At 45.3% G+C, this 27,819-nt stretch overlaps 1 protein-coding gene and 1 long non-coding RNA gene across 5 annotated transcripts in view; one reads left to right on the forward strand and one right to left on the reverse strand.

Moving 5' to 3' along the window:
* The window catches only part of LOC142564331 (uncharacterized), a 258,021-nt gene that overhangs the window by 108,582 nt on the left and 121,620 nt on the right, over window positions 1–27,819 (forward strand). The gene's annotated exons all lie outside the window — the stretch shown is intronic.
* LOC142563711 (uncharacterized) lies at window positions 617–27,464 on the reverse strand. Its single transcript, XR_012824391.1, has 3 exons — window positions 27,339–27,464; window positions 25,958–25,996; window positions 617–896 (listed from the first exon to the last, which is right to left on the reverse strand). It is a non-coding gene; the product is annotated as an uncharacterized LOC142563711 (long non-coding RNA).

Raw genomic sequence — 27,819 nt, forward strand, 5'->3', positions numbered from 1 at the left:
CTTATTTCACCGTGCCCTATATCTTAAAGCCTGATTAGGGCGTCTGAGAACAGAAAGCTACCACAAATAATTTCACATGAAGAATGCATAACGAGCAAAAAGGGTGCAAATGCAATTCTTCTTGTTTTGGTGATGTGTCCATCAAGCAAAAAAAAAAAAGGAAATGATGCTCCTGATTGCTGCGGTGTTTATTTCTCACTTTGATTTCATACAACCAGCAAATAATAAGGGGCGTGCTCAAGGGTTCAGAACTTTTTTATCATTCGGGTAACGACAATAAAACTGCAGTGGAGGCTAGGAAAAGACAGCAGGAAGATTTACAGAGAAATATATGGCAAATAATGCTATTGAAATGTATGTACTACTTTGAACAACGTAGCATAGCGCAAATAAGCATATAATTATTTAGGCACTCCGTAAAGGTGATGAAGAGGCGGTAAAGCGTATGTGCTACTACGCTCTTTCAAAGGGAATGCTAATAGCAGCTTAACAGTATCAGGGAGGTTGTATTTGCAAGAATAGGTGAGCCTGCAGCTGGCAGCACTGCTCTTGTTTTACTGGTATTAACATACGTTGAGATGTAAAGGTAGACGTGTAGATTTTAGTCATTTTTAGCACTAATTGGGCATAGATATCAAAAATACGACGCAAACGCGAATTACATCTTTTTTATTACTCTGCATTTCTTAGTGACTACATATAATATTCGGTAATCCTTGATCACAGGCGGGGAGTAGACGCTTTTTGTACGCAGCTGTTCTCGCAGTTTTCACGTGAACTAAATCCGTTGCAATTGTATTCCTCCCCTTCTGCTAGACATTCGTTTTTATCTGGGTCGTAGTGATGGTAGTTACTATATCGCTCTCCGAGCGACATGTTCCACAGACAGTTGCAATCTGCAAAGAAAAGGTATATTAGAAAGCATTTTTATACTACTACTGTGCTTTGTTGGTGTGGTATTCACGTACTAGGAGCTGGAAATATTACATTGATAAGAACCCAGGGTATTGAAGTGGCACGAAAAACCGATAAGCTAGTGTTACACGGGTGTGATAGGGAAAAGTATGCCGGATACCATACAGGAAGTTAAAAAAAATCTTCGCAAAGAGAATATTTCTAATAGCGGCCTAAAGATTCCTGCAATACTTCCTGTTCCCCTAGTTAGGTAATTAGTAATATGCCAGTGTTAGCTTTCTAACGGTCAACCTTACTACCGCTATCTCTACGCTAGGGTTCTACAGCACAGATAAAGGTTCTAATTCATTTGTATGGTCTTGAAATACACTTTTTATTCATAATATCCATAAAGAGGGTATTACATGGGGGGAGGGGGCACGCGAACATACTATTATAACAATTTGTTAGAAAAACGCAACAAACCTGGCAATATTACTCTGTGTAGTAAAATGAAAGTTTGGATGAAACCAGATTAGCGCATAATTAAAGAAATTAGAATATTGAAGCACCAAAATCTGGAATACATCAAAGACACTAAAGAGAGATTAATTGGAAATAATAACAGAAGGATAGCGAAGGTACCAAAAGAATACAATATAGGAAACAACTGAAAAAAAGTACAAAAAAGTACACTTTCACATTGCACAGAGATTTCCCGTTCTGATATACGCACGAAGCATTTGTTGAAATTTGACACTTGTGAGCTTGTCTGATGGTAGGTTATTCCAGTCAGGTATCGTTGGGGTATGAATGATTGCGCCTAAAGAGCTGAGTGATACAACGGGCGTTTGACTTTAAACCGGGGATCTCGGTGAGGGAAAATGACAGAGGGTGGCTGAAAGAAGTCATCATGCAAACACTCGGTATGATAAAGTTTATCCAATAGTGATAGGCACGCGTGTTTCTGTCGTAATGATAGGGGATCCAATTCGGCACGTTTTTTTAAAGATGTAACACTAGAGTGCGGGGAATAATCTGAAAAGGTAAAACGAGCAGCACGGCTTTGCAAGGATTCAAGGTTACGTACGATGTTGTCCGGGTTCGGATGCCAAATGGTACATGCATATTCAATTTAAGGTATGATTAATGTTGTATACACGGCTTTTTTTAAGTGTGAAGGCGCTTGCCTTAGTTTGTGTTTGATTAATTCAAACGTGCGGTAAGCAGATACAAAAGTGACGTTGATGTGATGATGCCATGTGAGATCAGATTGGAAATTGACTGCTAGGTATTTATACGTGTTAGTAAGCTCAACAGTATTATTATCAAGGGAGTATGACGTTGCAATGCGAGACGAGGAGCGTGTAAACGACATATATTCACTTTTAGTACCAATTTAGGGTCGTTTTCCAATCTTAACACCATGTATTCAATGCATTTAGGTCTGATTGCAGTGCTTCATGTTCAGAGTCAGTAGAAATTTTACGGTAGATAACGCAATCATCGGTGGACAGCCTTACTCGGGACGACATGTAGTTAGGCAAATCATAAATATAGACTAGAAAAACCAAAGGACCAAGCACGCTTCCTTGTGGCACACCGGATGTAACTGGAATAAAGGAGGAGTTGTAGGTATTAATATTGCTGAATTGAGTTCGATATGTCAAGAAATGTTTTAACCATTCAATGACTTCTGCATGAATAAGATATTTTAGATGCAGTAGTGGCCTGCACAAAGGAACACCGTCAAAAGCTTTTGAGAAATCTACGAAGATGACGTCAACTTAGTTTCCAGCATCAATCCATGAAAGCAAGTAATTAGTAAATCTAGCTAGGTGCCCATCACATGAATATCGCTTACGAAAGCCGTGCTGATATTTAAAGATTATGTTATGTTCTTTTAGGTATGTTACGATTTGCGAATGTATGATGTGTTCAACTAGTTTGCAGACGGTACTAGTTAACAAAATGGGCCTGTAGTTAAGTGATGATGAGCGATCGCCAGGCTAAAAAATTGGTATGACCTTGGCTGCTCTCCAATCATTAGGAATTTGGCCCGATGACAAAGTTTGGGAAAAAAGAGCGTACAAGATTCCCAAAATACCCTGTGATGTAATTTCGAATAACTTGTTGAAGCCAACGTGATAAGATGCAGATGATACCTTAAGATTTTAATGTAATGATATGATACCGGACTCGCATACAATTATCTGCCGCATGGCGATAACTGGAAGTGTACCTGTGTTTGGGCATGAAATGACACCCTCGCGGCTGAATACAGGCGAGAATGTGTCGTTTAATACCTGTGCACACCTTGACACCGGTACAGTGGTGCCTGTGGGATCAGTAAGCACTACATCAGGATAATTGCTTGAGTTTCTTACTTGCCAAAATTTACCAGCGTTGTTAGTCAGCATAGATGATAGGTCGGGGTTGAAAAAGTGACATCGAGTGGTTTTAAGCAGAGCCTGGTATTCCCTGTCGCACTGTCATTGTATTAAAGCATGTAAAAATTCTGCCTGTCAGCTGCGCCGGCGCCGGAGCATGAGTCATTAGCAAGGATTCCAACTGTATAGACCGTTTTATCGGCGAGGAGGAACGTAGCCTTGAACCAGCGCCACGCCGCTCTCTTCCCCGCACTGGTATGTGCTGATTCCGTTTTCTCCAGCGAGAGTTCGGAAAGGTAGCGGTTTAAGTGCGAATTCATGAAATTCTAACCTGTTCTGTCTGACATTTCTGCGAAGTCAGATGGCTTAAAGTCAACGGGCTACCACTCTGCTTTACTGGGCTACAAGTATAACTTTGGGAAACAAGCGGGAAGTGTAGCTTCAGCTCCGGCGACTTTGTGGGCACAGACGCTGCGATAGCCGAGAAGCGCTGGCCTTGCCGAAGCATTCTTCGAACGACAAGCTTCTCGGCATGGCCAAGCACAACGTCGTTAAAGAGTTAATAGAAACTCATCTGTCTAATCAAAGAGTTCGACTCAGTTAAGCTTCGGCGGGATGTGCCGTTCTTGCCAAGTTGGGCTGGCAAGAGGCAGAACGGAAGGAAACGGGGTCGTTACCCAGGTTGTGGGCGCAAAAAATGGGCAGTAAGCCGCGGCCTCAAACCATGAGGTCAGTTCGTAACGATGGTCGCAGAGCGGCTCGTATAGCGGCCTTGACGGAGGCTTAAGATCAAATAGTAGAAGAGGAAGAGGGGGTAACTCTCTTCACAGACGCTTCGTTACCGAAGTTTTCATCGAAACCCACGCTGGCAGTTACGACGCGGGATGCGCTCGTAATCTGCGCCTCCATCAAGACGTCTTTTCCGGAGGATGTACAAGAGGCCGCGATAGCGCTAGCACTCGAGCAGCCCTCGACGCGAGTCCTATTCCGTGGAGGGTACTGGGGGATCAGTCATTGTCCTCGTCGTAGGTCACCACTTGTAGGCATACGTCTCAGGAGCGAAAGAGAATGACAGCTGACCCGAATCGACGCTGCAATAGAACCGCGAGCCGTGGCTTCGCGTGCAAGGCCAGGCGCCATCTTTATTTTCATGCGGGCGCGTGCTATCTGGGTTCTAGGCGCCGGCCAAGGGAGGGCGATAGCCGCCTGAGCCCAGGCAATCCGACATCAACGAAAAGAAGATCCCGAGCTGAGGGTGTGGGAGGCAGAAGCAATGCGGCAGCGTTACCTGTGGGTTACTCAACCGCGACAAAGGTCAGTTGCACGCAGGACAAACTTCGCTTACCCCCATTTTCCGGTACAGGAATGGTAGGTCATTTTACTTATGACGAGTCCAGCTCGCCATATAGGTGTTTCGCCACTTTCCGAGTGATTTCTTGCGTGCAGAGGACGTCAACCGATGTTCTGTCAAGAATGCCAACCGTGACAAACATTCTAAGCAAGCGACGCTGGCAACGCCAAACCTGTTTAATGTCCATGATAAGAAATCTTGATGCCCTAAAAACAACGGCCTGGTAAAAAAAACACGAATGCAAAAAAAAATGTTGGCTCTCCTATAATCGAGAGTACATGTAAGCATGAAATGGCCACTGGCAAAACAGATTGGTTGGAGATGATACTAGCCACAATCTTAAAATGGATGTAGTGCAAGTTCGCAACGGCACACTCCACCACAGCACACCGTACCACGCCATACTGTGCGCTGGTCCATGTGGACACAATAGTTTCCTGTCACAGACAGAACCTCATTGCAAGTCTTGCCTTAAACAGCCATCCACGGTGCGCCGGACGTTCGCTATACCGACTTGGACAATGGCGAATGCTACCGGCGTTGCAGGCGCGCTGGACGCAAAACCCCCGAAACTTCTTAAAGTAGCGACAGTTTTCTCCTCCGCCTTCACTCGTCCTCGTTCCTCCTCTCTTTCGCGCTCTCTCCTCCTGCGTGGCGCCGTCTACATCGCTTGAGCGTAGCAGACGACCTTTCGCAGAGAGAACACACGCGTAGTAAGGCGGTGCGCTTTAAGCGTTCGCGCCGACTTTCTAGCTTCGTGTACAGCATAGAATTCCTATACGGAGACTTATACAAATTCAGTGATGGCAGTTTCTTTCCTCTTTTGATAACTATCTAAATAAAGTATATAAATGAGCGCTAACGCCGTACCATGGCGACTGCGAATGTATCGCGTGCGCTACAATTAGGTACGCAACGTTTGTCAAGTGCGTGTCGCAAGATCCTGTTGAGAATGGTTGTAAATAACATTTATTATCGAATGCCAACATCCTGACCTCCAGCAAGCCCTCAGTAGCCTAAATAATCCGTGCCATCCTTACGATGTAATTTTGCGGCGCGTATCAGCTATGACGCACAAAGGCTGACAGAGGTCACGATCGCTGCTCTGAAGGTTCGATATGGTATTACAAGCTACAGTGTTGCCAACGTGCGGGCTTGCCACTCTCCTAAGCACGCACAAAGGCTAAGTGGTGGGCGCTGGTGCTATTATGTTTCTCGTGTCTCAAAGTCGACAGAAATACGCGAGGCCGATCATCGAGTCGGGAACCTGCGTGCATAGAAAATGAAACCTATTTTTTAGTATTCGTTCGCAAAGCGGCAGCGCGGTAAGAGCGCTTCATTAAGATTCAAACAAGGGCATAGTGAGCTTACCTTGAGTAAATTATTTGTTCACATTAGTGACTCATCACTAATAACATTTCATCGTACGTTAGCGCGTCCGTTCACGAAGTGACGTACTTGTCGCGAACCGAGTTGCACTGATCTGCATGCATTGTGGACGGTAGCGCTCGCTCTGAAATTGCATTTGCGAGATATGACTTTAGTCAAGTGATGACCGCCCGAATTGCCGCGCTATGATGCGGCCCAAATTACTGTAAGTGAAATGATGAGTAGTTGACATTTAGACACTATCCGCTGTCTGATCACTTAATTACATGCACCAGCCTAAGTGCCCTATAGCAAGTGCATGTTAGAGACATAGTGGCCGTACGAACTAATATTTGAATGAACGAGCAAGCGAACGACAGAACGAGTGTGCGGACACGAGGAAATGGCTAAACGAATGACGAATAAACCAGCCAGTGAACTAGGGGACGATCGCACGTTTTATTTGCGAGTGCTTCACTGCCGCAACTTAATCTTTACACGCTTTAACGGTCGCGCAAATACGCCCGTACACCTCAAAGACCTAAGATGCTCTTGTCCAGCGACGAACGCGCTCCGTAGCTCTGTTTCCGGAAAGCACGCGCGCTTTTCCCTTCGTGTCGCAATTTCATCGGGTGACCTCCAACGATGAAGAGGAACAAAAGAGGCAAACAAAGCTATTCCCTCTAAAGAAGGCTAGTAAGTAACCGCATAAGGCAAAGAGTTGCTTTCCTAGGATGAGTTTTCACGCTCGAGCCTGAAATTTTGTCAAAAGGACAGGGCTGAATCTTAAAAGTTTCGTAATAATGTCTTCGCACGCAGCCTCACGTGCCCGCAAATTCAAGGCCATTGGAGAACAAAACAATTAAGTGCACCAAGTACGGCCACGTACTACTGATATAAACAAAGTACACGTCGCCTAGGAATCGTGTTATAGAGTGCAGACAAAGGGCAACATGTTTAGTGAACCGTGCATTAAGTTGTCCTTCCCAATTCGATGAATTCATGCCTTCCTTGAACCATTGCGCTTATCGGATGGTATCGAGAAGAGCTTCTTGCCTTGCTGAAACTATTTTTGTATACGAAGGCGCAGCGGGCCATGATAAAAAATGCTGTGAAGCGACGTTGCCCTTGCCACAAAACTTAGTTCAAGGCGTTCGCAAACGAAAACAAGACGGAAGAGCAACGGCGCCAACATGCGCTCCTCGCCAGTCGGTAGACGTTTCTCAAGCAAAAATGTTGGTGGAGCGCGACTGTAAAGAAACTAAGCAGGCGCGAGGGCCAACGTGATGACATTGGGCCAACAGCGACGCGTTGGCCTCGGCCAGGGCACGCGAGGAGAAGGCGGCGTTCTTCAAAGCGTGTCGCTACTTTATGAAGTTTCAAGGCTTTGAACCGCACGCGCCGCGAATCTCATGGACGGCTGGCGTTGAAAAGAGCGCAGGCAACTCTGTCTGAGCGCCAAAAGATGAAAATCAAGCGTATAGTGTCTGTATCCACCTTCTGAAAGTCACCCCCCCCCCCCCCCCCCGTATTGGAAATGACAAACAAAACTTCAACGCAGTAGGAGTTACAGCTTGAGTGACATTATGAACAAACATTTGAAAGAACTTGGAAGCAATATTTTTTGTAACTTTTTGGGGAAGTAACTAGCGCATGTAATTCGGTCTTGACTCGTTGCCCGGATGTTCTCGTTTGAGTGCATGGATAACGGCTCTGGCTTTTGGCTCAAGGTAACTCGAAGGTCGCCGACAATGGGAGCTAAAAGCATTTCACGCTCGAAAAAATTGACCGCACTTGCATTACTGTGAAGACTGGTGCAAGCGAGGTTCGGGATGCGTGGCTGTTCGTTGTCGTAATGCCTCGGCGTCGCGCGCCCTCACGGCGAGGTCGGCACGTCGACCACGAGCCCGTTCGAGTTCCCGGTGGTGTTCATCCAACATCACGTGTTCTTCAGGCAGAACGCATGACGCGCGGCCTTCCCTCGCGGCTGTTCTTCCAACGCAACCGGCTCTTCGGCAGAACGAACCAAACGTGGCCTCCCCATCCGTTTGCCGGGCCCCAACTGCAGTGGGCGTAACCAGGCTGATGATGATGATGATGAACTGGCGGGAAGCGGCGAGCGCGAGGTGAGCGAACACGAAATCACACCCTTTCCCACTTCCGAAGGGAAGGGACGCGTGCGATTGCCTCGCGCCTTGCCCTGAGTCTACTTCTTTATGCATATAAAACCCCACTTTAAAGGGCGTGCATGGTTTGAAGCTCATTATAAAAATCTTCTCACTGCAGTTAGGCCTCAGAATGATTACTAAGAAAAAGCTGATCAGTTTACTTCCCTTATGCCACACTTACAAGAAGAGGATTGATTTAGCGTTGGTGGGCCAATAACTCAAGAAGAAATTAAGTTTGCCCCATCGAAACTCTGCAGAAAAACAAAACGCCTCTCCCTGATGGCCTTAGGGCTCCATTTTGTATATAATTTCAGGAATTCCTGTGTCCTTTTCTTGAGTAGCTTTTCAAGGAAGCCTATAAATATGGTGAGCTTCCTCCTCCTTTCTATAAGGGCTGCACAACCTTAATACCAAAAGAGCACTGATGATGAAGTAATAGACATTTAACGGATATTGGCCGATACCGTTATGTAAGGTCGATTACAAAATATTTGCAAAAGTACTGGCAAATAGTTTGCAGACAAAACTGCGCAGTGAGCTAGTTGGTTCAACATAATTAATATTGTTGCTCAGACCGACGAAGGGACAGGACTTCAGCGATAATGATAATAGAACTGGAACCTGGCAGAGAGCATTGGCTATGAACCTCCAAAAACATTTGGTTAAGCTTGATGTCAAGGATCGCAGGAGACGAAAGATCTGATCAAAAAACGCCAATGTATGAAAGCCTCTAACCCTACAGCTAGAATATAAATGGCAGAACTTTCCAAGTTAATCAAAAAGCTTAAGACAGCTGACATACGGAAGTATAATATGGATAGAATTGAACATGCTCTCAGGAACGGAGGAAGCCTAAAAGCAGTGAAGAAGAAACTAGGAATAGGCAAGAATCAGATGTGTGCGTTAAGAGACAAAGCCGGCAATATCATTACTAATATAGTTGAGATAGTTTAAGTGGCTGAGGAGTTCTATTGAGATTTATAGAGTACCAGTAGCACCCACGACGATAATGGAAGAGACAATAGACTAGAGGAATTTGAAATCCCACAAGTAACGCCGGAAGAAGTAAAGAAAGCCTTGGGAGCTATGCAAAGCGGGAAGGTAGCTGGAGAGGATCACGTAACAGCAGCTTTGTTGAAGGATGGTGGGCAGATTGTTCTATAAAAACTGGCCACACTGTATAAGCAATGCCTCATGACTTCGAGCGTACCAGAATATTGGAAGAACGCTAACATAATCCTAATCCATGAGAGAGGGGACGCGAAAGACTTAAAAAATTATAGACCTATCAGCTTACTGTCCGCTGCCTACAACGTCTTTACTAAGGTAGTCGCAAATAGAATTAGGAACACCTTAGACTTCTGTAAACCAAAGGACCAGGCAGTATTCGGTAATGGCTACTCAACAATCGAGCATATTCACACTATCAATCAGGTCCTAGAGAAATGTGCGCAATATAACCAACCCTTATATATAGCTTTCGTTGATTACGAGAAAGCGTTTGATTCAGTCGAAACCTCAGCTGTCATGGAGGCATTATGGAATGAGGGTGTAGACCAGTCGTATGTAAACATACTGAAAGATATCTGTAGCGGCTCCACAGCCACCGTAGTCCTCCATAAAGAAAGCAACAAAATCCCAATAAAGAAAGGCGTCAGACAGGGAGATACAATCTCTCCAATGCTATTCACAGCGTGTTTACAGGAGGTATTCAGAGACCTGGATTTGGAAGAATTGGGGATAAGAGTTAATGGAGAACACCTTAGTAACTTGCGATTCGCTGATGATATTGGCTTGCTTACTAACTCAGGGGACAAATTGCAATGCATGCTCTTTGACCTGGAGAGGCAAAGCAGAAGGGTGGGTCTAAAAATTAATCTGCAGAAAACTAAAGCAATGTTTAACAGTCTCGGAAGAGAACAACAGCAGTTTACGATAGGTAGCGAGGCACTGGACGTGGTAAGGGAATACATCTACTTAGTACAGGTAGTGACCGCGGATCCGGGTGATGAGACTGAAATAATCAGAGGAATAAAAATGGGCTGGGGTGCGTTTGGCAGGCATTCTCAGATCATGAACAGCAGGTTGCCATTATCCCTCAAGAGAAAAGTGTATAACCAGGTGTGTCTTACCAGTACTCACGTACGGGGCAGAAACCTGGAGGCTTACGAAAAGGGTTCTACTTATATTGAGGACGATGCAACGAGCTATGGAAAGAAGAATGATGGGAGTAACGTTAAGGGATAAGAAAAGAGCAGATTGAGTGAGGGAACAAACGCGAGTTAATGACATCTTAGTTGAAATCAAGAAAAAGAAATGCGCTTGGGCACGACATTTAATGAGGAGGCAAGATAACTGATTGTCATTAAGGGTTACGGACTGGATTTCAAGAAAAGGGAAGCGTAGGAGGGGGCGGCAGAAAGTTAGGTGGGCGGATGAGATTAAGAAGTTTGCAGGGACAATATGGCCACAATTAGTACATGCCGGGGGCAGTTGGAGAAGTATGGGAGAGGCCTTTGCCTTGCAGTGGGCGTAACCAGGCTGATGGTTATGATGATGAGGTCAAGAATCCTTTCCTGATCCCAAATTCTGAAGAAGTTGTCGCTTGCGCTGAGGTGTCGTGTGTTGTTTTCTCTCTCAAGTCCTGACCCTTGTTGCTCTGCACTGCGGTGTTAACTAGCTTGCAGACGGTCATTACTAAACTAGTTGGCGACCATCAAACATGCGGAATTTGAGGACCCTCTATACAGACAAATGTTCATATCGCACGTTCAGACCCTCAGTGCATAGAGGGTCAAGTAGCTCTTCTCCAGATTTACCTCGCCAAAGGCTTCTATAAGGTTCAGCACGATTATTTGTTCCCAATACTGCGATATATTCAGTTAGGGGATGTATTGTGCAATAGTATAACAGTTTGCTATAGACATTGCACTACAAAGAAGTTAATTGTTAACCGTACACTCTCATATGTAATACAGGTACAGTCATCCGTTCGTCAGGGTTGTCCGCTTTCACCTTTGCTCTTCGCTATACACTTGGAACCGCTTTGCTTAAGCGTGCTTTGCGACTCAAGCATTAAAGACACAGGTATGCAGACGAGCAAATTGAAGTGCTAACTCATGCGGATGACATTGCCGTCTTTTGCGTCAATAACCCGAGCATTACCAAAGCAATAGACACTACTCTGCGTTTCTGTGAAACTGCAGGAGTTAGTGTAAATTTTGATAAAAGTAGGGGCTTTTCGCTCGGAATGTGGGCGCTCACTCCCTCTGTATTCGCGAATTTTCATTGGAATAAGTCTCCGTTGCGATATTTTGGTGATGCTCTCGATAACTTCCGTAATAGTGGACCTCATTGGACGTCCATGATAACCACTCTCCGTCGAAAGGTGACAAAGTGGCCGGAACGTGACCTCTGCCTTTTTATGAGAGCTAAGGCATGCAATATATTTCTTGCTTCTAAGCTTCCTTATTTTCTGCAGCTCTTGCGCTGCTCACATATCCATGTTCAGGCATTCAATGGAATATTTGCGCGTTTTATTTGGCATATTCATCATGAGAAGCCGTGAGAAGGGACCACATTTTGCTTCCGCTTGAGAGGGGAGGCCTTAGTCTGGTGCATTTTTTTCTGTGCGGCAGTCGGTCGTGCGATTAGTTTACACTAAAAAGGCCCGTGATGCATTCCTTCTCGCAGTTAATCGAACACGTCTTGCTTCACTACTCCCTTTTCTTTTTGTCACGACAAACTTTGCTCAAGAACGGCCGTTATGATGCTTCCTGAAAGAACTTCTCGATACTATTTCATTTCTAAAAGTCAGGTTCACTCTGGAATATTTGTTTACTGTTGATTTAACGTCGCTAAATATAGCAGTTCTACATAACCTTTTCCCTGAACCTATGTATGGAGAGTGGCCGTATCTGTCTCTATTTGGTGAAGATGTTCTTTGCCGTGTCCGTGGAATGTGTATTAGGCCAGGAGCGAAAACATTTTTTCTTTAAGCTGCACACTTCTACCCTGACAGTTAAAACGAGGCTTCAGGGAAAATTATATGTACACTGGAATACAAATTCTAGAGTTTGAAATCAACCCGAGACATTAGAACATTGCTTTAGTCTTTGTAGTGAAGAATGTCATTTTTTGAACGTTTTACAAAGAACTGTCGAAAAAGTACTTCCTCTCACATCTTATGGCATACAGTTCCTTCCTTTCAAAAAGACGGCCAGTAATGCACTACGTGATCTGTTTATGTTTTTAGTGCTATATTTATTATGGAGAAGCCGAATGATCGACAGACATGCCGAGCCACCTTGCTCGACAAGACCTGTCTTTCGAGAAGAGGCGGCTCAAGTGCGTAGTGTGGGTGCTAGCTTCGAACCCATTCCTGAATGGATTTATGTCTGGACACTTGTGTTTGTTTGCCCGAATTTTGAACTTTCATTGGACTGCGTAGCATGTGTGCATTTGTTTCTCATGTGTGTCGAAATGTTATGTAACAATTTTGGAATGACACTACTCATAATTCCACGCTATAAAGAAAAAAGAAAGCTGACAGTGGCTGAATCGGTTAGCGTGGTGGTCTTGCAACCCGGTGGTGGGTGTTTCGAATGCGTAGCCCGACAAGAAATTTTTATTTTTGCGCGGCTTGTATTTTTTGGTACGGCAACACCGACGCCGACACGAGTGCTACAATACAAGCTTCGCTTGAAAAAAGAAAGGTGGTTACCGCGGCCTTTCGACGCGGTAAATTTAGCACTTCACTTTCCGCTCATTTTAAGCAAAATTCGTGCTGCGCCATCCATCCACCCTACCGGTAGGGCGGATGGAAATCAGAATTCAAAAAATATGCCTACCGGTAGGGGGCATATTTTTCTTTCAAAATTGTGGCAACATGATTGACTCTTGCCGGGAATTGAGCGTATGTGGTAGTTTCTTTTCGATTTTTCTAGCAATCCTGAAGACCATATTTCATTAATTGCTCAACATGAAATTCTCATAGCTGGCAGGGATGCTGTCAAAGAAGGTGGACCTATAATGTTTTCACAGCTGTACCGGGATATTGACAGGAAAGCATATTTGAAATAATTGCAGCAGCACCATCGAGGCAACGACTTCCGACGCTGCTCGAGGAGTGCATCGTTCTTTCAAGCCCGGAACTTGCCGAGCCGTCGTCAGAGGTACTGGCTGTAGTCGCGGACACTGCGCGCGTTCGGCGCGAACGCGGGGAAGCTCTGACGGCGTCGGCAGTAGCTCCGTCTCGTCTTTCGGTGCGCAGCCTCGTTGGTGCTCCTTCACAACCATTGCCTTACTTGCCAGCACTTGTCTGTTTTATAGAGCAGCTTTGTATTCGGAGGCAAGGAATGTGTATGTGGTGGATCGTGACAAGCCCGTTATTGCGAACACCGAATGAGCCGGCGGGGCTGACGTTTTTGGTGTGTAGTTGATAACTCAGTAGTGCTAAAAAGGGCCGCCTCCATACCAGGACAGTTTTGTTTGGGAGGTGTTTATTTTCATAGCGAAGCTGTTAAGGGCTACTCCCCCCAGGATGATGTCCGTGTATAGACACAAAACTCCCCATACGTGGGCCGATCCCGCAGATAGTGCATGCCGGGCCGACCCGGGGTGGAGGTGCAGTTCACTATTAAGGCACCCACATACACAGCTTCGTTGGTCATCCTTCAGAGAACGGAAGGACAGTGAGGTTCTTTGGAGTTCCTCTTCAAACGGTCCAATGTTTCTACACGCACTTTTGGAGGACGGTTGCCTACAATTCCTTGATAATTCAATGTGGTGAACGCTAGGTGAAGTTACTGGACACATAAAAAACATCCCGTGATAATATCCAGTATGTTCATGACTAAATAAGAGGGCATTGTCATTAACTAAACTGTCTTAAAGATGCTTTCCAAAATTATGTGGACAGCTTGTTTGCACTGGAGCCTGCAACATCATGTGGGACGCTTCAAGAGCACCAGTTACCCCAAGCAACTGCTAAGCTCGGTATCAGAAGTCCTCCTAAGGGAAGAGAAAAATGAATGGCGTGCTCGTCGTGGTACTAGAAATGGCCCAAGCGGCATGGCCGCATTCAAGAATTTTCCCCCTGCATGAACAGGTGGCGAAGTGAGGAGTCACCATTGTTTTATTTTACCCTGAAAAGTTGGCACGCATTTTCCCTGTGGCTATAGGTGCAAGAGCTCGAGCACTTGCACACAGAAGCACGCACCGCTATTGGTGCTGTGAAGAATAGATGTTATACAGTAGCAGAGCTTCCTCGTGAAATATGCTATATCGGTCATACTAGGCGTGGTATTACTGGCAAATTGCGTGAGTTCCGCACAGCAGTTGAGATGTAGGGGGTGGGAAAGGCATTTGGCACACAATGGTGCCTTTATACTTCCGCTTTTCCGCTACGCGTGTATTGGGCAAGCGCAAGAACTAGGCGTTTAGAAAACGATGTTCTGAAGCCCATAGTAACAGCCACAAGCAAGACAAACGTTCCAACGTTTAGTGAATAGCAGTAGGACAAGGCCATTGCAGTGCTCGAATCAAAGCTAAGCACAGTTGAAGTGTGAATCGTTTGTTTGTTTTGCATGTGTGCCTCATTTTTTTCTTAGTGAACAATTGTGTGTAGGGCACTGATTACTCCTATACAAGACTTTGGCGAATTCGGGCTTTCTCACTGTCTCTCAAGTATAATGTTTGCGTCAGCGTGGATATTTGTGCAAGTTAAATAAACGCAATTGCCGTCTAGTACTGACCGCGTTGACTTTCTTCTTTTTGTTCGTATATTGAAGTTCGCGCTGCAAGTATGAATTCAAGCACTAAGATGGCAAATGTCCGTTATTAAAGTAACAGATAGAATATCAAAGAACGTGAACTGCCGTCGATAGTGGCTTTAGACTAAATTGCGTAATGTGTGCAATAAGTCTGCAATCATAAGTTGGCGTCGGTTCGAAAAGTATATGTTTATGTATGTAATATGTATGTTTATGTGTGTATATGTATGTAAATATATGTATGAAAAAATATGTTTGAAAAGTAATATAAATGAGTCGATTAAAAAAATTTATAGATCGGACCAGTAGAACACCTGGCAAGGCCTCAAAATAGGCTCAGCCTGCGACGATACATCGCTTCCACAGAGATTTCCAGGCATCGAAGGCGTCACGGTAGGCCTCCTCCGGAATGTCCTTCAGAGCCTTGGTGTAAGCCTCTTTGACTAACTGCTCCGAAATGATGCCGTTTCATGGGAGTTTTCAAGCGCGGAAACAAAAAAGAGATCTGAGGGAGCCACGTCAGGATGGTAGAGCGGCTGGGGAGGCGTTAGAACTTTTGAATCTACCAGGAAGCGCTTCACGAGGAAGGTGGTGTTGGCTGGTGCGTTGTCATGGTGACATTTACAATGCCCCACGATATCAGGGTGGACGCGATGAACCTTTTGTTTGAGTCTCTTCAGCATTTCAATGTAGAATTTGGCGTTGACGACTGTGCATGTGGTAGAAACTGATGGCGGACGGGCCCACTGATGTTAAAGAACACAATGATCATGGTATTGGCATTTGACTTGCTCATTCTGGCCTTGGGGCAATGGCTCGCCGAGGTGTGCTACTTAGCACTTTGCCCTTTTTGTTTCGGGGTAGTATTAAAGCACCTAAGACGTATGCCTTGTGATAACAGTGCCTAAAAAGTGCGGTCACTTTCGCACAAGTCCCAAATTTCCTGGAACGTTTCAACTTGGCGCGATTTTTGGTCACGTGTTACCACTTTCGGTACAATCTTGGCGCACACTTTTCGAATCAGCAAATTATCCGTCAAAATCTCGTGAACGGTACTTTTGGAATGATTTGTATCTGTGTCACTAAACGGACACTAAAACGACTGTCTAAGTTCAAAGGTCTCTCACGCGCATCACATTTTCATTGGTGATGGTTGTGGACGGCCATCCCGCGCGGGATTCGTCGCTGACCTCTTCAACACCTTCGAAAAAGACCTTGTGTCACTGGTAGAGTTGACGTTACGACAAACAATTACCACCAAAGGCTGTCTTTATCATAGGAAAAGTTGTCACTACAGGCTTGGCGAGTTTGCACAAAAGTTGATCACAATACTTTGTTCTGACGAGCGCTGCATTACGGCTTGCACAGTAAATGAAAATGAGTTTCACGGAAAACCAGTCCTTACTCTCCAGATGCTCGCAGACGACTGAGTGACCGCGCGTGGGTAAGCTAACTTTGTCCACTAACTGCAATCTGTCGTAGTGCGCTGTGCCGTATAGCCTTTCACGATATAATCAGTGACATTACTTTTCGAACACATGTGCATATAAGGCAAGGGTCACTACACAATCACTGGGAGAGCTTCTCATTGTATAATGAAGGTAAACAACAATACATATTACTAGATACACTCATGATAGGTATTAGATGGTTATTGAAAGCAGGTCGTGAAAGCTAGCTGAACTCTTGATAAACGATGTTAGAGCTATCAGAAATTGTGGAAGCAGCAATTTTTGCCTCGCATGTTTTGCCTGTTTTGTCAATGAGCTCCCCCTTGCATTCTGACCGGAACAGATGGCTAAGATGAGTGGCAGCCGACGTAGCAGCTACAGCAAGAACGACCACACTAGACCGGCGCTTGCAAGGCTAAGGCTAGGGCAACAAATAAGACGGTATATTAGACGAAAAAGGCCTGTCGCCACTTGGATGCGCACCGACGCCCCGCATTTGCATCTCTGCGCTGACCTGCAGCACAGAGAATGATGTGCGGCTACCTGCTGGTCGGAGGAATGTGTGCACTTTCGCAGATCGCACCGGGGGTGATTTGTCGTCCGCCTCCCACTCTCCCAAGTGGCTGCATCTGGAAACACTTAAATTCGATTTGACGCCTGAGAGGTCAGCTGGAGCACTGAATGTCCTCCTCTAGAGTCAGCTAGTTTCTACACCAGCGGACAAATTTTCATCTCAACTCGGTAGGAGCCCAACCGGATCTTCGGTTTTGCCGACAGGGAGACAGCGAAGTTTGGTTGCGTCACTCAAGGCATGGTCACGCCTCGCACACCATCATGCGCGCCGCAATGTAAACGGTTGTTTTGAGCCTTCTGTGCCGCTGGCACTGTTTCCAGGTTGGAATGCGCCACGTCAAAAGTCGCATTCATTTGGGAACGCAGTTGTACGGCGTAGTCACAAAGGTCCACTGACAGAGCATAGGCCCTGTTGCTGGTCCGCAGAATGTGGACCCTATAGGCTCACAGTTGTCTTCCGAAGTTGAGGAAAGCAGGTCTGTGCCCATTGTAACAGTTCACCGTGAGCCACAACAAGGCGCCAATTCTGTTAAGGCATGCGTTCCAAGCGTTGTGTTACTGGGCGAAGTCGGAGTCAAGGGCTTCACGTTTCGTTTAATCCACACTGTCGCGTTGGCCTATGGGTGGTACGTGGTCGTCTTGTGGCGCCTCATGCCAAAGGTGTCACACGTATTCTCGAGCTCCTCGGTCGTGTAGGACGAATTGTCTTTTATCATCTCCACAGTAAACTGAAGCTTCGGGGAACTTGTCCCAGGTTGTGGTGGCCCTCAAATGTAGGTGAAAAATTTGCTGCAGAGCCTATTTCCAGATGACTGTTGACGTCATAGTCAATAACATTCAAGCACTGTAGCGAGAAACAGTACTGCTGAGGACACCTTTACTTTGAATTTGTAATGTTCATTCGAATGTTTATTGCTTCACCTCTATGCGACATACACTATTACCATGTAACTTTAACATGACTGTTGCAATAAACTTGACTTGAAACTGTATGCGGGATTCACTAGTCTTGCTATGAGACTCGTTCGTCAGGGACGTTTATGACCAAGATGGCGTGACGACGACGCTTTGACGACGATCGCTTGACGTTGATCGAATGGTGAAGGCTGTATGACGGAGATGGCATCAAAGCATTTTGATAGTAATCTAAAAATAATGACAATGGTATAGCGTCGGCGGTGTGACGAAGGCCCCAAGACAATAGAATGAAGACAAGTGCATGCCGACGACGTAGTGACGGTGACGGTATGACGAGATTCGATGCTGAAGCTGAGATTAAGCAATGTAACCAGCACAGCCTCACGTCGTGGTCGACGGGATGAAAGTCTAAGAATAATAGCATGACCATGACCGTATGACGACGATGCAATGATGACAATAGCATAAAATGGTGGTATAATTGCGCTTAAATGCCGGCAGTAAAATTACGATGCAACGGCGAAGAAGGAGCAACGTAAATAAAATGACTTAGGTGGTTTGAGGACCCTGGCATGACGACAATGTGTTGACATTCCTCAGATGACTGCGATCTTACGATGACTGTATCAAGAAGTTGGCAATGCGACAATGGGATGACAATTACATGACTATAATGGCGTGTTCACAATGGCATTGCAAGAGTAGATAAAGTTGGAATGACGGCGACGAAACAAGTGCGAAGGCATCTTAACGGCAGTATGAGATGACTCAAAGAAGACGATTTCATGTCAAAGGCGGCATAACTACGGTTAAGTTCGACAGCATGATTATTTGGTATGACGAAATTATGAGGTCGTTGAAACGACACAGGCATAACGGGGACGCGGTGACCACAATGATATGACGTTTCTGAATTCATGACGGTGCTTTGTGTACAAGGAGACGACGACGGCATAATGACGTCTGTGTGACAATGGTGACGTGAGTAGGAATGCATGGGCGAATCCGATGACATAGCTGGAATAATGACAATGGAACAACCGCGACCGCAGAAAGACCGTGACTGCTTACCTGGTTGATCATGCTGTAAGAGAATTCAGGTAGCATGGGTTAGCGTAAGATTTATGTAGTTAGATAACCTCAAAACGTCCGAACTACGCAAAGAATCTAGAACGCATTAAAAGCAAAGAGAGAAATTTCGTCATCCACGCGGTAGTCGCACGTGGTAGCGTAAGGGGACCGGCAGCCAGAGGCCACTGGTCGAATAGTCGAATAACGCTGTCATGCTGTTGAAAGCGCAAAGCGCAAAGGCGCAGGTCGCTCGTTTCAGCTTGGACAAGGAAGTCGTCTTGAGGCTGGGTCACTTCGGTTCGGCTGTGACCACTAGAACTCGTAATTAATAGCTTTCACGTGGCATCAAGGACTAAGCTTATCATCTTGTCGGTGCAACTGCATGGCGGCTACGATAACGTCAGGGCAAGTCATCTATATTCTATGGCAGGCACTGTCATGCTGGGGACATGAAATCGTTGTTTTGACATTTTTCATAGTGCGTTCAAGGGCACTTCGGGAGCAGCACAATTGGGGATGAAGTTTCTGTAGCAGCTCACCATGCCAAAAAGGAGCCTCAAACCATGAAAGCTTGATGGCCTGGGATTATGGAGGACAACTTGGGCTTTGTTTCAATACAGCATAACACAGTCCCTGCCGATGGCAGAGATTCCCATGGGAAGGCGAGTGGCCGGTACACGATAATTTTTCGAGTTTAGGGTCAACCTGGTGCATGTAACCTCTCTAGGACCGCCTCAAGGTGGTGGATGTGTTCCTCCAACGTTAGAGATATAATGATGGTGCCACCAAGGTATGCCAGGGCATAGTACCACTAAGCATCTCCGAGAATGAGGTCAATCAATCTATAAGGCGTAGCTGTAGCTCTAGAACGGCCGAAAGTAATACGGGTAATTGGTAAAGGCGTCGGTGAGAGAGGGGAAGGCAGTTTTTTTCCAAATGGGCCAGCTTCATCTCAACCGGCAGATAACCGGGACTAGTATTCACGGTGAAAAAGGAGCACGCAAGGCATAGATTAGCCACGATGGAGTCTGTGTTGGAGATAAATGAAGCATTATTTATTGAAGCCTCGTTCAAGCGGTGGTAGTCTAGACAGCGAATGGGAGAGCCGTCTCTTTCGTGGACCATCACCACTGCAGAAACCCAAGAACTGTTTGAGCATTGGACATACCCGTATCAGTCAACTCATCCGTGGAAAAAATGAGGCAAACTATGTCCAACGTCTTGATAGAGTCGCTTTTGCAAGCCGGTATGCTGTTAGCGCTTTTATCTGTATGCATGCGGGAATGGAAGTGCAATCACCCGCAGTAATACCCGATTTGGTGGCGTCCGCGTCGGTTAACGTAACTTCCTCTCGGGTGATTGCGAAGCTACCACAATAGGCTCGGCGGAGAGCTATGACAGCTCTGACGACGACTGTGCGACTGTCCTGAGCCAGAAACTGGAGAAGAATGCTAAGGGCCTCTGTGGAGACACCTACCATAAGAACCTCGGAAGCTCCGCCTAAATACACCATAACATGCGCTACATGCCGACAACATGACACTTTTTAACAGGCAAGCTGTAACTGTTGAGCTTGAGACACTGTCGCCATGTGGCACTGAGGACGTCAGAGTCAATGCACGAAAGAATGTTGTAGTCAGAAACGTCGCTAATGCACCAGCGTTAGGCTCTTTGTGCGCTGTCGGCATCCTCGCCTACATTAGTGTTTGTGCCATCACTCCAATGCGCAAATAGGTTACTACGAATGTAATATAGGACATTTATGTGGTGACCAGAAGCGAGGATCTGCCAAATTTGATTTAGCCTGTGAGTTATGGACCCCAAATACTTCAGGCGTCATGTTTTAAATGTTCGTGAAGCATAAAGGTCGCCCTCTTCTGTAGCATGTGAAATTGGGCCATTTCCGGGACATGCTGTGCAGCTTTTTTGTTGAAAGCTCATTTTATTGCCAAAATGGCAGAAGTTAGCTCATGTGAGCACCGTTTGTGCAATTTGCACATGATATGATATGTTCCTGATGTGCTGCAGCACATCCTGCAGACAGCTTCTAGGCTGCAGCTTGTATATTTTCAAACTTGCAGGGTCCCGATGATGCCTTGTCAAAGGACAGACAAAACGTTAAGCGAGAGTTTTCGTCTTGAAGAAAATAGTAAGTGGCTCTTGGAGAAGCAGCTGCTCATTTCAGGCAACGGCGTTCTCGTCGCAGACGATTATTAGGTAATTTTGTTGGCGCACGCAAAAGACAGCTGCCACTAAGTATATTGTAATTTACTCCCTTCCACCATCGCTCGCGAACGTATTCAACCAGCGCATTGAAAATGCTGCAGCTGAAAAGAATGCCGTGAAAGAAGCACTGCCGCCATTGCCAAGGATTAGCGCAGCATATAAATTGTCACAGGGAGTAGTACGACAACCATCCACACTTGTGACAATGCTGAAGACGATGCTTCATATTGTGACGATGCTCAGGTCTAGGATAATTGCGATTCGTATGCGTGTGGGTTGTTCAAAAACACCCACAGATCGAAGCACTGTGAAAGCGTTGATTACGCGGAGTCCGGTACTTGCAACCTTGCGTGGTTAATAAGCGGCATTCAAATGGCGATGACGTGCATAGTGCTAAAATTTTCGAGTGGGATGTCAGAAAATCCTTTCGTCAATACCTGGTCCCCGACCGATTTCCTCTATTAGTAATGGGAACCACATGTGTAACGGGAACCACAGGTGGGTTCGGTTCCCACCTGCGGCAAGTTGTTTTTCATCCACTTCAATTTACATAAAGTTATCGTTTCTTTATTTCAATTATTAAGCACAAGTAATTTCCCCTATGTTGTCCTTGGTGTCAGTGTTTGTTTGCTTCTCATAATATGACTAATAAAAATCGGGCCCCTCTGCTAACCCCCTCTAATCTCGTTTATTACATAACGAGGGTCTCTAATCCGGCTACATTGATGCCTTCAGGTAGAATATGTGTGTTTATTTACCAGTTGTCTTCACCAAAAAAGATCACGTTCTCGTGACGCCTGCGGCAAAAAGGACGTTCCACGTCGGCCACCAAGGTCGGTGAGTGGTGGCGCTGGCTAACACTCCCATGATTCTACTAGGACAGATAATTACCCAAGAAAGTGGATGGGGAAACAGCGCCGCGGTAGCTCAATTGGTAGAGCATCTCACGCGAAATGCGAAGGTTGTGGGTTCGGTTCCCACCTGCGGCAAGTTGTTTTTTCATCTAGTTCAATTTCGATTAACTTATGGTTTCTTTAATGAATTTATTAAGCACAAGTAATTTCCCCTGTGTTGTCCCTGGTGTCAGTGTTTGTTGGCTTCTCATGATATGACTAATAAAAATCGGGCCCCTCTGCTAACCCCCTTTCTTGTCGTTTATATATAGGTAAAGTTCTACAAAAGGAGAGAGGGGGTAAGGTGGATTGGTGGGCCAATGACCGAAGGTGTGTTAGTGGCGGCGGTGTAGAAAGAAAATTAAAGGGATGCTATGCACACCGCCGGTGACACGGCCTTGTGTCAGCCTGTTTGTCAGCGTCCGTTTGCATAACACCCCTTTATTATCTGCTTCGGTGGAGGTTAGTAGGCTACCGTCTCTCTGAAAGAGATAATAAAAGGAGCGGCAGAAAATGGTGCTCGTGAAAAAAACTTACTAAATTGAATAAATATACAAATAAAAGAAAAAAAGAAGCAGAGGAACGAAAAAAGAAACACTAAGCAACCGAATGAATATAAGTAATCGCTGTTTCCTATACTTTGAAGTTTAGCATAGTGAAAAGATTCTAAAGCTCCATTTGAAATGTTTATGCCTATTGGTTACAATGTCTTGAACTTATGGATGAAGTATGATTCTCTGTAATTTTCTTTCTCGTTCAGAACGGAAATTTGACTGTAAGATGCAGATTATGTTCACCAAAGTTATGACCAGGTTGGTTGAAACGCTAGGCGACGGCTTTGAGAAGCTTTGTAGCTGTGTCCGCGCGATGTCCATTTAACCTGACGTTCATCTATTGTGCCGTTCCACCTATATCTTGTTTCTCAGGGGAGGATCACTCAAGCATATAAATCACATCCGAATCAGTACAAGTAAAGCTAGTTTTCGCTTCGTGTGTATAACTATTAAGGACGCTTTTAATTTTAATGTCACTTTCAAGGTGCCTGCAGGGTTTGAACCTGGGGCGACATGCTTTTGTTTTCCATGTTACACCCTCACCGCTAACACTTCTTCGGTCGCTGCCTCACCTTCCACCTAACCCCCTCTCCACTTTAGAGGAACCCTACCAATATACACTGTGCTAAGAAAAGCATATGTCACCTTGAAAAAGAAAAGTGAATTTGTCGAAACTCTGGCTCCCACTTTTATATTGTTCTCATTTTGCTCATAGTTTTTCATAAGAACTTTATCGGCTCATTAAAACAGCACCACTTTGACGCTTCCACATGTGAACAGGTGACCACGCCACTATTGAGATACATTTAGCCCCCTTTTTGTGATAGCAGACGTTAGACTGAGTAAATGTTAAAAACAGTCGTTTTTCTTTCAGATAACATTATTTTTCGCTAGTCACGCAAATAATTTTGACCGAAAGTCAAAGCGGAGCGTTAGTGCTGTCCATAATTTCCGCCTGATGACGGCGAGAGAATACTGCCAGTATCTACGGGTGCATCCTCGCATGAAGCATTGAATTTGCGCGCTTATTTTATTGCGTCAGCATTTTTAGAGGGCATTTCACGCACTTTTTCGGAATCTATCTATCTATCTATCTATCTATCTATCTATCTATCCGTCCGTCCGTCCGTCCGTCCGTCCGTCCGTCCGTCCGTCCGTCCGTCCGTCCGTCCGTCTGTCTGTCTGTCTGTCTGTCTGTCTGTCTGTCTGTCTGTCTGTCTGTCTGTCTGTCTGTCTGTCTGTCTGTCTGTCTGTCTGTCTGTCTGTCTGTCTGTCTGTCTGTCTGTCTGTCTGTCTGTCTGTCTGTCTGTCTGTCTGTCTGTCTGTCTGTCTGTCTGTCTGTCTGTCTGTCTGTCTGTCTGTCTGTCTGTCTGTCTGTCTGTCTGTCTGTCTGTCTGTCTGTCTGTCTGTCTGTCTGTCTGTCTGTCTGTCTGTCTGTCTGTCTGTCTGTCTGTCTGTCTGTCTGTCTGTCTGTCTGTCTGTCTGTCTGTCTGTCTGTCTGTCTGTCTGTCTGTCTGTCTGTCTGTCTGTCTGTCTGTCTGTCTGTCTGTCTGTCTGTCTGTCTGTCTGTCTGTCTGTCTGTCTGTCTGTCTGTCTGTCTGTCTGTCTGTCTGTCTGTCTGTCTGTCTGTCTGTCTGTCTGTCTGTCTGTCTGTCTGTCTGTCTGTCTGTCTGTCTGTCTGTCTGTCTGTCTGTCTGTCTGTCTGTCTGTCTGTCTGTCTGTCTGTCTGTCTGTCTGTCTGTCTGTCTGTCTGTCTGTCTGTCTGTCTGTCTGTCTGTCTGTCTGTCTGTCTGTCTGTCTGTCTGTCTGTCTGTCTGTCTGTCTGTCTGTCTGTCCGTCCGTCCGTCCGTCCGTCCGTCCGTCCGTCCGTCCGTCCGTCCGTCCGTCCGTCCGTCCGTCCGTCCGTCCGTCCGTCCGTCCGTCCGTCCGTCCGTCCGTCCGTCCGTCCGTCCAAAAGCAACAATCGGATCAACTGGTGCACTCAGTATGTAGCTGTGTTGTACGTAGGTGCATTCATTCAACAAACCTAATTCGCGCCGACAAGGGTCAGCGTAGACGCGGGACTGAGTAGATACTGCTGTTCGAAGAAACGCTTTTACCCCGACTTGGAACACTCGGTACGTGTCACTCGGTCTGTGCTGGTCTCCAGTGAACCTCTGTGGTGCCAACTTGGGTCACTGTGTATGTTGCGGCTAGTGTTCGCCGCTCTTCGGTGAACGTCTTCGACGCCAACTTGAGCAGCTAGGTATGCGCCATTGGGAATGGGCCACTCGTTTTCTATGCAGTCAACAGCTAGTATGATGTTACGATTATTATGGGTTCCTGGGCACAAAGATGTATTTATGAATGAAGCGGCACACAGCTTGGCCAAAGCTTCTATAAGCGGCCCGGTTCTTACCCTTTTTCCAACGACGTGTTTTATCACGTCTGTCAGGTTCAGAAGATACATCCTTTTAACATCAAAATCAAATCTTAAATCATCCTCGGAACTACACTACTTACAATTCCCTTGGAGCAGGAAATTATGCAAAACAAGACAAACGGAAGTAACATTAACGAGACTGCGTTGTAGAGTCCCATCTCTAAATTTATACATGCACTGATCTAGTCTGGCAATATCCCCTTTGTGTCATTTTTGCAACTCATTCGAGACGATCGAACACTACTTACTGAAATGCTGATGTTTCTCCTCCCTGAGAAAAATGACGTTAAAAATTACGGTGCGACAGCTCGGCCAGCCATTGAACACACCGGTCCTGCTGCCTTTCGGAGCGCCTGTGCCTGGGCACTTACACAGGAATGTGTGCATCGCCTTAGAAAAATTCAGTATTGAATCTAGCCGATTTCATTGTTGACCGTATGATTCATTTCATTCCTCCTTTAGCGTCACATTTATACTATATAGAGATTTCTTTTCTCTTGATTGCATAACAGTCGACTGAATTGTTCTGAATTTTTCCTTGCTTCAATTTATGCAACACAATAATAGATTTAGTAATTTATTACCTGAACACATAAGTAAAGTCTGCCCGACTCTCCGTGAGTGGATAATACCCGTGAGTCGGTATGCACCAAACTCATCAAAGTCATCATCATCATCATCACTTCACCTCTTGTGGTGACTCGGACATTTGGCTGCACTCACAAGGCATCGTGTCTGCCTCCTCGCGACTCAACCCAACTTTTCTACCGGTCATGGAGCCAGACTTTGCTATGCATCAGTGTGTGATGGAAAAAGCTCGTTAAAACCAAGTTTAGGAAATATTAGCAATTGCTCATCACACAACAAGAGGAATATACTTGTAGTAAGAAATAAAAGACACATACCAGGTGGATATTGGCAAGTTTTTAACTTTCTGTTGCAATCTGGTGAAAGAAAAGAACGCTTTTCAACACTAGCATCAAGATGAATAGATTTACGAAAGTCGAAACATTTGAGTGTCAGTAATGAGGACAGAGAATGACATAAAGCTAGGAAAATTATGCACTTAGATGGAATGCACACAAAAATAGTCAGCACAGACATAGTAAATGCAATTCTGAACAGACAATAACACACTCCGGGTGTGCTAACGATATGCGCGTGGTGAATATTTCACTGTGACGACTTAATCTTTCACTATTGCCATGGCTCTCCCTCTTACCAAAAAGTGCAAAAAGCAGGACATTAAAAGCTTGCGAATGCAAAAGCTTGTTTCAAATTTTGTTTTTCAATGCTAAGTAACAGACAGAAACCACAGCTCTAAAAGAGGAGTAATTTTGCCAAAATAAATAATTCTGTGAAAAAAACATTATTTTGGAACCTTACGAAGGTGTTTTGAGGAATTTTACGAATTCATATCCTGTGTATTATTCCGTCACTCGTAACCTAGGTAACTCATTGTATGCTGCCTTTTTGGTAAATTTTACAGCGCCTCTCAAAGCACTTCCTCTGTTATGTGAGTATTGCATTTTTCTGAATATCAATAAAGTTTGTATCTCTCCTTCTCTCTCTCAGTATTTGGCGTACATGTTTGTAAATAACCTATTGTGAATCATCCCACATGAAAGAGAATACATTTGTGCGGTGAGGGCATCTAGGACTGCGTTTGTATACTTCTTACTTTCGGAAAAAGATAGCCTGTGCCTTACGTGTCAGAATAACGATCCGTTAAACAGGCGAACTGTAGTCGTGGACTCCAGAATAATTTTGATAATCTTGGATGTCCTTGCGTGTACCCGAATGTAGGTACACTAATATCTTATTGCGAAGCTGTTAGCGTCTAGTTGGTCCAGATTTTTTTGTGTCTGCGTACGCGCTGGTCACACCAAAATGCAGGTCAATCCCGGAGAATGTGCAAAGAAGCGGGAAGATCACAATCTGCTGCTTCCCCAAGAGACATCGCATGACGTGGTCAGTTGACATCTCATTTGACAACGACGAAGTGTGTTTGAAACATGTACTGATGCGTAAATTAGTAATTATGAATATCCTAGTTATGAATGGGGTAATTATGCGAAATTAATGGCGAACGGGGCTCGATAACGCTATCGCGTTTCACTCCTAAAGGCGAAGCTTCAGCGTCTCCCAAGTTTTTCTTTAAAGTTGTGCTCCCATAGAAGATGTGACCTTGGGCCGGGACCAAACCTGAGACTTCCAGCTCAGCAGCAGAATGGGAAGTTTGCGTGTCGTGCAATGAGAAAAGCAACTAAAAAGCGTGTAACGTACCTTGCGGATCGCTTTTCACAGCCACATTTCTCGCCGCATACGTTCCTGAAAGGAAAAAGAAGAAAATATGCAATAACACAATGCCGAATGTACGCATAGAAGCCATTAGTGCGGCGAATTTTTCTCACCGAGTAGAGCGCAGAAGCTTAGAACCTCCTTATATTTGCTCCACGTGTCCTCGCAGACGTCAGCACAAGCGTTTTCAGGAAACAGGCAGTGCCATTGTTGCAGAATATGCGCAAAATATTGCTACAGGCGTATTCTCCCTCGAATTCTCGCATATGTGAGCACAAAGCGTGCTCGATATACATGTAAATGCAAGCTCTAAAATAAGCGGTTGACTCGTGTAGAACTAACTTTGTCGGTCGAATGACGTGTAAACTTAGCGTATATCCACGGACGTACGTAGAATATAGTCGGGTGTTTCGATTCTTGGAAGATGATAAAGAAATGCAAGTTTAAGGCTTTCGGTGAGATAATA

This window comes from Dermacentor variabilis, chromosome 11 (genome assembly GCF_050947875.1).
Source record: "Dermacentor variabilis isolate Ectoservices chromosome 11, ASM5094787v1, whole genome shotgun sequence".
Lineage (NCBI taxonomy): Eukaryota > Metazoa > Arthropoda > Arachnida > Ixodida > Ixodidae > Dermacentor > Dermacentor variabilis.